Raw genomic sequence first — 11,110 nt, forward strand, 5'->3', positions numbered from 1 at the left:
AGTGTCAGTTTCAGACGGGCCATGTTGATGGACAACAACTTCAATGTTGACCAACGAAAACCCCCGCTACTCAAGAAATCTTTATCGGCAACATTTTCATCAGAAGATGAAGATGTTTGCGCTGATGATGCTTGTGGAAAAATCGAACATGCAGATAACCAGCATAGGTTTAACAGTAAAAAAGATAATTGTAAAAATGTAATTGAAATTGACGACGTTTATTCTCCGCGCGGTCGTCAGAGTAATCAAGAAGCATCCAGCGAAACTTTACAATATATGCACGAGAACCGTGCTTCTTGCTTGGAAGAAACGGACATCAAACATTCGGCTACTTTGTCATCATCGTCATCTTCATTTAATTACATCTCAGAAGATGGAGATGAGGACTTTAATGCGAATCAATCGAAGGACAGCAACAACAGCATGTGTAGGTCTCTTGCCGAAAATGAAATCCTATCTTTTAAACAGAGGCAGAATTGTACTGTTAATAAATTTACACCGCGCCAGACATCTCTTGATTCGATTTCCAAGGACAAACTTAACGATATGAGTTTTTGCAATAGTTACGACGTAGATTGTTGTGAACGGTCCAAGTGTGAGTGCTCCATTGATGATAGTATGCAATTCAATTTGGACGATTACTACAATTCTCCAGTGGTCAAGCGTAAATCTATATTGCTGAACAAACTAATCGATGCAATCAAAAGAAGAAGTACTAATATCATGAAAACCAATTACAACTGCGATGAGAATCTCTTGAATAAAACATCGCAAAAGTCCACAACTTTAAAACGACGTTCCGCATTTTACTTTGAAAAGTTTGTTCCTCAACGTTTGCAGACCAGAAGAAAAGTTTCATTATCATCGATTGATTCATTAATGAAAGATAATAAAAGTTTGCTATCTGGCGGAAGAGCTCAGTCTTTGAGCGACAGTTCCCTGGCTGTGGTGCCTCATGTTCATGTGGATGAGGAGGGGGATGCGTTCATTATGAAGAAATCGCAGAACGATGATGCCGGGAACGCTGGAGAAAGTTGTGCCGACACAAAAATAAATTCTCGTTGCGATGACGAAGGGGATGAAAACGATCTGCAGATTGCTATCCACAATAGATGTTCGTCAACACCAGTTGCCCCATCCACAATGTTAGAAGTTCCATCTCAAAATAGAAATAGTGGTTTTACTGAACTTTTTGAATCAATTGCAAACATCTCTGACGATATTAGCAAATCGTTTGACAAGCTGAAATTAAATGACGAGGATGAAATTTGTGACGATTCATTGATTATTAATGACAAGAACGTTGGCAATTATGATCATTTTTTAAAAACGGCGCCGAATTTTGTAAATAATGATTACAAAGCTGCAAAAAATATTTATGCTAGTGACAAAAAAGGGAAACTAAGAAACAGCAAAAGTGAAAATAGTGACGTCGGTTATAGTACAATTAGAAGCTCTAAGGAATTTAACACAATACCCATTGTTTTGACGCCATCGTCACCTTGCTCCTCTTCCAAGAAATTAGATGCTCCCATTTTACAATTTCTGGAAAGCCCAAACAACACATCCAAGAGTTTTGGGATGTTCAGCAACAAAAGTTATGTTTTCAAATTAGCCAGAGCCTACAGTAACAGATTTAAACAAAACATGGGCAGCCCTTTCAAGTCCAACAGTTGCAGAAATTCCAACAAATTTTTTAATAACTACAAAAATGACCGCACTAACAGCGTGGATTTGAGTGATGATTGCAACAAACATGACAGTGACCTTGCAAATGCTAAGAGTAACAAAAAAATTTCAAAGACTAAAATAGTTTTTAATAAACGGCCTTTGTCCTCTCATGTTTTGGATAACACCTATGACATCGACTCTGAAATTTACGCTGACTCAATTATATCAAGAAAAGAAGCGTTCTTAAAGACGGGCAGTGGTACTTGCAAAGATTATTTAGATCCAGAGACTTTTACAAAAACAAAAAATTCAAGCTTGAATAAAAAATCATGATACAGTATAAAAAACTTGTTACGATTGATTAGTTCGTAATAAACTGTTGGGATGTCATTTGAAAATATGAGATAAACAGACCACCCAATAGACAGCTTTCTTTCTTTTTTGTACTTATGCAATTGACTACCCAGGGACTATTTCGAATATATATATATATCTGTCATTCTCGCTTTGATGAATTATTATTAATATCTCGATGATATTTTTTTAATTTTTTTTTAATTCGATTTTATTCAATGATCATTTGAATTATTTTCGTTTAAACATTGCCGATTTTTTCAGAGTTTGCTAAGACCTTGGTCATCGTGTCCCCGTTACATCTACTAGCAATTTTTCAAATTTTCATTTTTTATTTTTGTTTTTTGAAAGCAGATTTTTGTTTTATCACTTGTGACAACAACTGGCTAATTATATATGTGAGAAATTATTTTTATAGAAGCACCATAAATTATCATCACTATATTTGTTTCATACAATTTAATTATTTTACTTTGTTTGGGATCATAATTCATTTATTATATATGTTTAAATTTTAAAAAACCCTATGTAAGGTTTTCGCGTTATGCTCGTTTTCCAGAAAATCATTTTAAAGTAAAGTTTTAACGCGAAAATGATTGAAAAAATCGTGTTTTTATACGTATGCGTGATTGCTGTTAGTCGCCATCGTGTCCATAGTCAATCGAACCCTGTTATAATAATATTTGAGTAATCATTTGTTTTTGGCGAAAGTTCATTCGTTTGTGCGATTACGCTGTAATTTAGCTTTGTTAATATTTTCATTGCGGCAGTTTTGAATGTTAATTATGACGTTTGTTACAAACATTGTGTGATTATTATACTATGAGAGAAAACTATTTTCATTCGTTCTTGTGTTAATTTTTAGTTTTCTAAATAAAAATCAACATTTGTAATTGTAACAGTGATTTAGAGTCTGTTTTGACAACGATTTCGGAGAATGAGACGCGAAATTGTCAAGCTTTAAGGTTTAATCGATGCAGAAAAATAATTATAAAAATAATTGGGTTAAGATCCGTACTCATTGTAAAAAATAATCGCTGTGTTTTTTTTTACAATTTGTTTGTAAGCTGTTTCAATCGTGGGAGTTACTACGGCTAAATCATGTACATCGTATATATGCCGATCATATGATTATGTAAGAAATCGTATGGTTTTCCAATTATATTTCCACACAACGATTTGAGTGTTACTGTAAAAAATTTTATTGTTGAAAATGGGAAAATGAATGGAATATAATCTCAAATTTTCTGGAAATAAGCATGCCTATAGAGAATGTAAAAAAGACTGAGAATGCCGGCTAAATAATAAGGTTCAAACTATACAAAATTCTTTCAGCCATTACTCATGTTTTTGTTTCATTTTACGCAATGAAATTCTAAGATATGTGATGTCATTTTTAGTGGATACAAAGATGACTCGCATTATATTAACTTTTAAAGAACGGAACTAAACCAAACTACAACAAAAAAGGAAAGTAAAGCACGGCAAAAGATGTTTGGCATTTTGCGTAGTCGGGTTTAATTATTTTTCTAAAAATTTATGACATTGGCTAATTCTTAAAGTGTTGTATGTTTAGACTGGTCTTAACCACATCTATTTGCTCACCCTAACCATGTTAAAATGATATGGCCTTATAACTATTTTCCTAGTTGATGATTGCATGTGGCACTGTTTATTGCGAATCAATTCTAATTCTAAATTATTTTTCTCACTGTGTGTTGTTATAAAACTCATCAACCTGCTTCAGCTGCATCCGTTCAAAACATTTTGTGTCTTAGCAACGCTATTGAGCATAAAAAGCCTGGCAAACAAAATAATTGGGTTGTGAACATAGTGAACTAAAACTATATCGAACATAAAATCGATCAGTCAATATTGTTTTCGGAATTCAGCGATGCTAGTTTTTGCATTAACTAAAAAAATGTAATTTTGAATAATTGTAATTTTTTAGTGTCGAAAGAGGTTAATTTAATATTCAATGCTAAGATTTTAATGTAATTTAAAATGGAGAATAAACGGACGACCAACTTTGAAATCGTCACATAATATTAAACCAGTAAGACGATAGGAAAACATTTAATTTTATTTAAATTTTCAAAATGTAAAACATTAGTAGTCGTGTTATACCCATTATTTCATTATTTCGCACACGACCAAACTTATCAATCTTCATTAAATTTTACGCATAATAAAAACTCGCTTATTTAGAAAAATAGAAACAAATCAGAATCACATCATTTGCCCGTTATTATCACCTATCAAAATCACATTATGCAAACCAAGCAAATGTAAACAAATCTTGGCGATTAACATACGTTTAAGATATTGTATTCATTCCTAGGCACCATTTTTCTTTCAATCGCCCACGACCTACATTAACATTGGCGTATGTATACATATGTTGTATTATATATTGTGTGTATGGCTGTGTGTTGTGTGTGCATATGTGTGTGTTTGTGTGTATATGTGTGTGTGTGTGTCATTTAGTTTACATTTTGACGGTTTAGCAATATGTCTTTCCAAAGTCGTTTTACATTCTGTCAAGTGTTAGATATTATTTTGAAAGTGCACTTTCTGTTGTTTGCATTTTTCATTCGGTATTTGTATTCTTGTATACCGTCTCCCTTTTTGTCATTTGTGTCGTGAATGCCACACCAACATCTGCGTTTGTCAGAGTTTGATTTTGTTAAAATTAAAAAAATGTTTATTCATTCTTGTATTCAAACCCTATAAGAAAACTATGCTACGGTTAGGACAATATAAAACGAAATCACTATATAAGTTTGTGAAAATTTAAACTGACAATTTTTTAGCTCCCTACAATAAAATTATGTTTAATTTTGTACCAAATCAATGGCCTTAATGGGAAAAAAATATCGTCAACTTTTTAAACAAATTCGAGCCTAACCCACAACAAATTTCTGGCCACACCAAACTTTACAAAATTCATTTTTTAAAAGTTTTAATTTTGAGTTATTCGGCCTGCAAAGTGATAATGTTCGACTCATGATCTGAACAAAGATTTGTTTTAAAGTAAAGCAATAAGACTAAATTTTTTTAAGTGACTGACAAGCAAATTTAATTTTGATCTTTTTATTTGTTTAACACAAAACAGCAAAAATATTAGCTAAACATCAAAAGCAAACATTTTTTGGCAACTTTCGCACACATTAAACTTTTATTTCTCGATTGCTTGTACGAAATAAATAATCTGTCATTTCTTCTACCTGCTGATGATTTACATCAAATGAACGACTAATCTGTGCTGCATATCCTGCATTGAATTATTGCATGCATATACATGATGCCTGCATGCATGAAGAATTGTTTGGTGACATTCCGTGCCGTTCCCACAGGAAGTCACTTAACCAACCACTGATAAAAGATTTCTGTGAAATGCAATGCAAAACATAATAACATTATCGATTGTTTGCGTCGCTATTCCTTCCATCGACAGCTAGTATCACCCATTCTTCTTCCATCACTTTCCACTCACTATTTTTTCTATCGGTATTTTTTCCTCACTATCTTTTCCTTCCTTTTTCACTACCCCATGTTATTAATTGCTAAATGCACTGCAAACATTTTTTTGAGAACAATTGTACATTTTTCTTAATGAAGATATGACTTTTACTTTGTATAAATCTTACTGTTTACAAATAATTTCATAAATTACTGTAGTAACAAAGATAAATATCAAATGTGTTATTTATGTTTTTGTATCCATAGATATTTCACGAAAAACTTAAATTAATACAATTAGAGTCAATAAATGTTTTAATTCCTTTAGTGCAATTGAAGTGAATTTTTTTTGGAATCAGATTACAATTTTTTAGTTTGGCTAAAATTACGAACTAAAAATAACTAAAAAGCCAACAAATTGGAAAATACATTCCTGCTATTATTATCTCACTGTTTGCACACAAACAATTATCATAACCATAATGTTTCTTGTTTGTTCATTCAATTCGTACATTGGTTAGCTGACTGGGTGAGCATTTGCAACCTTGTAAAACGAACAGCAAAATAAACATTCGCACTAACAGGATAAATGAAAAAAAAAAAAAACCTGAATGAATAGATATTGATTAACAATCGTTACATTAAACCCAGGTTTCTGCACGAATGCCATCTCCGATGCACGTCAGCACCAAATGATTCCTCTGCATGCGGCGTCATCGTGTCCATGGTGACGAGATGCAATCAATAGATGCCTACTCTATGCTGAAGTCATAAAATAATTTTTCTATGCAGTTGCGCTCTGCAGTCCTCCACATACAAGCTCGAATTTCCCTTTTTTTTTTATTCTTATCAATTTCAAAATATCGCATGCGTCTAATAAATTATTTCAAAATATGGTTATTTAATGAATTAAATGGTTAATATATTATATATATATATAATATATATATATATGTGTGTGTGGTGTGTGTGTTTGTGTGTGTGTGTGTTTGTGTGTGAGTGAGTGTGTGTGTGTGTGTGTGGTGAACAGATTTCAATTAACTTCACATGTTTATACATGCTTTGTTTATTTATTTGTAGCATAATTCGTTCGTACATTTATATGTAAATATAACAAATGAATCCAGTTTATGTTTATGAACAAGAACATACAGTTCACACACAAACATATATGAGTTCTATGCATATTTTGAAAGTAAATGTCATAATTTAGAAAGCATTGAAGCCGCTCGTGGTGCATGAACACAAGCTGGCTTCTAAAAACTAGAATGAGTAATCAGAGGATGCAGAAGTTGGGCAAAAAATTTAAAAACAAACATGAGCGTTTGAAATGCGAATGTTTTTTGAATTTAAGGAACAAAATTTTTCTATGATTGAATTAAACGCTTAAAAAATTGAAACGGAATAGAGTTTATTATTATCAGTGAAAAAAAGAAAAATGTATTTGATCAAATGATACGAGAGGAGCAACTGGAATGGATTTTCTCAATAAATTGGAAAAAATCATCTTCAGCAAAAGAGGGAGGAGTTTTTTCACAGATTGGCCCATCTTTCCGATCAAAAAAGGCTTTTAAAAGATCCTGACACTCCAGATAATGGACTTTACGTTATCGAATTGCCACTTTCCAAAAATTAAAAAATATTCAAGTTTTATATTGTGCCCGTATAATGCGATGCTCTTGCAAAACAAATGTATACAAATGTAGCACAAAACTTTGCGTTTGACAAAAATACAAGATGAAAAATTTAACTAATTTTGGGCTTTAAAACAGCACAATAAAATATAAATTTATTATTGCAAAGTAAATTAAATTTTGATTAGTAATCAGTGTACCTTATTTAATTTAAAAAACTTGACAACCCTTTATAATATTTTAATTTTTGACGCATTAACTGAACCTCCCTTTCTTCTTCCAACTGTACCTACCACATTTTATTTTAAAGTAAGTACTTGCATTTTATTCACGTGTGTGATACATCTATGTATGTATGAATGTGTCAGATGGAATAACAGCATGTAAATAAAATTCAATTTATATCTATTAAACGCACGCGTCCCATGTCTGCTTGCGCTTATGAAATTTATATTTCTCATTTGTGAAGCGCCTATATATAATATTTAACATCATATGAAGGGCATATCAGTACATGTGTGTGTGCGTGTGTGTGCGTGCGTGTGTATGTGTGTGTGTGTGTGTGTGTGTGTGTGTGTGTGTGTGTGTGTGTGTGTGTGTGTGTGTGTGTGTGTGTGTGTATAACGTAAGGTCGATGAACACGTGCAACACGTACACGTACAAATGGATTCATCCCATCACGCACACACATGCTGCATGCAAGGAAGCGGAGATATTTTCACCGACAAATGACACTTACAGGCATGCACCTACCTTTCGTTTCACACACCTAACACACTGTCTAGCTTTTCAATGCGTTAGGTGCCGTCAATGTTGTCTCTGCATTGTATGTCGTCTTGAAGATTGTTTAGTTAGCAGCAAAATATTATTTTTGAGATCAAAAAATAGCCTCATTACTTGCTTTTAAGGTACATGGATATTTGTTTATCGTTGGAAATTGTTTCAAAGGCTTAAAATAACCATTGATTGGATTTTCAGTGCCCCCCCGTTTTTATTGAAATGCAAGAGATTTAGTGATTCTTTTTCTTTCTCGTGCCTTATCCTTTTAGGACATTGGCGACCATCGACCTCCACCAAACCCGATCTTTAACACTTTTTAGTAGTTGAAATGTGGTGATACCCAACAAATGACACAAAGACTTCACGATTGTTGTATTGATTAATTAATAGCTTTAATTTGGACAATAATTTTCATATTTCTATCTGCTTTATTTCGTTATATTTTTCTTTCGTTTTTTGTTGAATATGTGTTCTCCGTGGTCGCATCCGTTGTATATTTATTCATCCAAGTCATTTTAGATTCATTTTTATGTCAAACCCAGACTAGCGTCACAACAGTTTAAAAAAGTGAGTACATCTTCAACAAGGCACCTGCACATCATACCACTTGCATACTGAAAACCACTCACATCATCATTGTAAGCTTGCCTATAAATTTATTTTAAAACAAAAATTAACAAAACAATTTTTGGATCATTTTGGTCACGCGTGTCGTTTCAATTAGATTTTAAAATTAAGAAAATATGAGGAAGTTAATAAAAGTGATCATAGCGATGATATAAAAACCGCCATATTAATAATTGCTGCTATTTTTATTATGTTTGCAATGCAAGCAGAGCCCACCCGTCATAAAGACATTGTTGGCACAACTCAACACCGTTGCCATGGTGCCACAACTACAATTTATTTTTGGTAACTCGGCGCAAACACGAGTGGATTTGTTTTCGGCATATACATATATGTGTGGAGTTGGTCGGGTGTTATTAATTATCGGATCGTTAACAAAATCGTTCGCTGGCCATCGATTGGTCCTGACGCAAAAGTACTTCATTATATTCTTTGATTGGCGGCTACGTTCTAATTTACTCCTTTCAAGGATTTGTTCCTCATGTTTTCTTTTTATATTCAGGCTTCACTATTCTGTTTTTAATTCATTATATTTGCTGTTATTGGTATGCATTTTTAAAATAATAACATTAAAATTCAGTGTACAACTTGAAATTTTCACAAGAAAACATTTTTAGTTTTGTTTTCAAAACAACTTGTCCATCCAATAAAATGAAGAAAGCTCTGCACAATGAATGTAGAGACGCAAACACAATGTCTAAAAAAATAAGATTTCTAAACCAAAATATTCAATGAAAATTTATTTAAAAGCAAACGAAAAAATTTACACAGAAGATTAGATAGATTAATTTAAATTTATTAAAAAAAAATTTTATTTACAAATGATAAATTTCAAAAATTGCTGCTAACAAAAGTTATTAGGTGCAAAACCAAGCGAATGATGAAATCGTCTTTAAACAAAGATATGTGCATGCATTTACTCGCGTGTATATATATCTTATATATACACAAACATACACGTTATATATATATATATATATATATATATATATATATATGTTTTGTGTCTGTATATATATACAGGTATATGTATATAATATATATAAATCCTTACAGGTAACAGGTATGAACTTTGACATTTTGATTCAATTTGTACGTGCATCGTGAGTGTATGAGTGTAGTGTATGTGTTTTGTTTGTTTGTTTGTGTGTGCGTGCCTGTGTGCAGTGTGTGTTAGGGGAACAGAAATTTTCCCTTCAAATGTATATATATATATATATATATATATATACATTTATATTTATATTATATTTATTTAAATTTATCCATCATCATGCATGTATATATTCATATCATAGGTTACACATAGGCCAACTTTGTGACAAAATGTCAAATATCACGACCAGAAATTTCACGATCAGTTTCTATTGGAATTTTCCTTTAAATAAATTGATCGGACAATAATTCATCTCCTTCTAATCATTTTAAGCCAATGTTTTTAAAGTGTCGCAACGTGTTCTTATCGTTTGTTCAAATTTGCTCTTGTTTGTTTTTTGAACAATCCTCAACCGTCTAATAATTGTTATAAAAAAAGCCAGTTATGTAATCAGATCTCATTAGTTGCGGATATTAAGATATTAAATTATGACTGCTTTCGACATTCAAAAAACTTTTGCGACACAATTTTTAGCGAATGTTTAGCTGAGTTTGAACATTAATATTTCAACGTTCTACACGTAAGTTTTTTTTAAATTCGTTATTTTCTCCATATTAAATTCAATATATTCAGTTATGCGTTTATTTATAATTGCCCATATAATTGTAATAAAATTTTACATGGTTCCAGATATTATGTTTCGTTTTTAGCAATGCTTTCTGTGATAAGATAAAGTTGACTAATCGAACATTTTTTGAAAAATTTTTAGTATTTTTCCACTGAAAATCAATATTTTAGCACTATTCTTTCTTAAACATCATTATTTTCCTCCATTGTAAAATTTCACCTGACCAGGATGCAGAAATGTTGTTAATTCAACTTCGATCATGTCGATATCTCATTAAACTTCCTTGATATTTTTTACGTATAATGGTCGTTGCATTAAACATTCATCAAATCTGATCATTTAAAGCAGCAAACATCTGCAATGACTGACACACACACACATTACACATTTGCGCTGTTTGTTGCACTGTCTACTGGTCGAAGTTTTTGTTGTTTCACATTTATATTCACTAGACTTTCTTGTTTCTTCTCAAAAGGTTAATCTTTTCCTTGAATAAATTTTAGTTATGGCTTCACTCAAAAGTTGATTGAAATTTTGAAAATGATGCTGACGCGTTAAATTTATCGCTTGATTAAGTCAATTGAATTAAGTCGGTGCGATGTTTAATTAAAGATTTTCATTTCATTTCATGCGGTCGATGATTAATACTTTCTTTGCATTCAACAACAAAACTTTACAAGTACATTTTAACAATTTGACTTAAAATCGTTTTGATTCTTCGTTCTGGTGATTAATCTTCTTTGTATTATAACTCTATTGAAATTTTTTTTAATTTATAGTTCCAATATGAACGCTAATCTTAGGCATAACTTATTTTATCATTACTAAAAAATGTTTTTTTCTCAAACACCAAACTGC

This window comes from Helobdella robusta (assembly GCF_000326865.2).
Source record: "Helobdella robusta unplaced genomic scaffold HELROscaffold_1, whole genome shotgun sequence".
NCBI classification, from domain to species: domain Eukaryota; kingdom Metazoa; phylum Annelida; class Clitellata; order Rhynchobdellida; family Glossiphoniidae; genus Helobdella; species Helobdella robusta.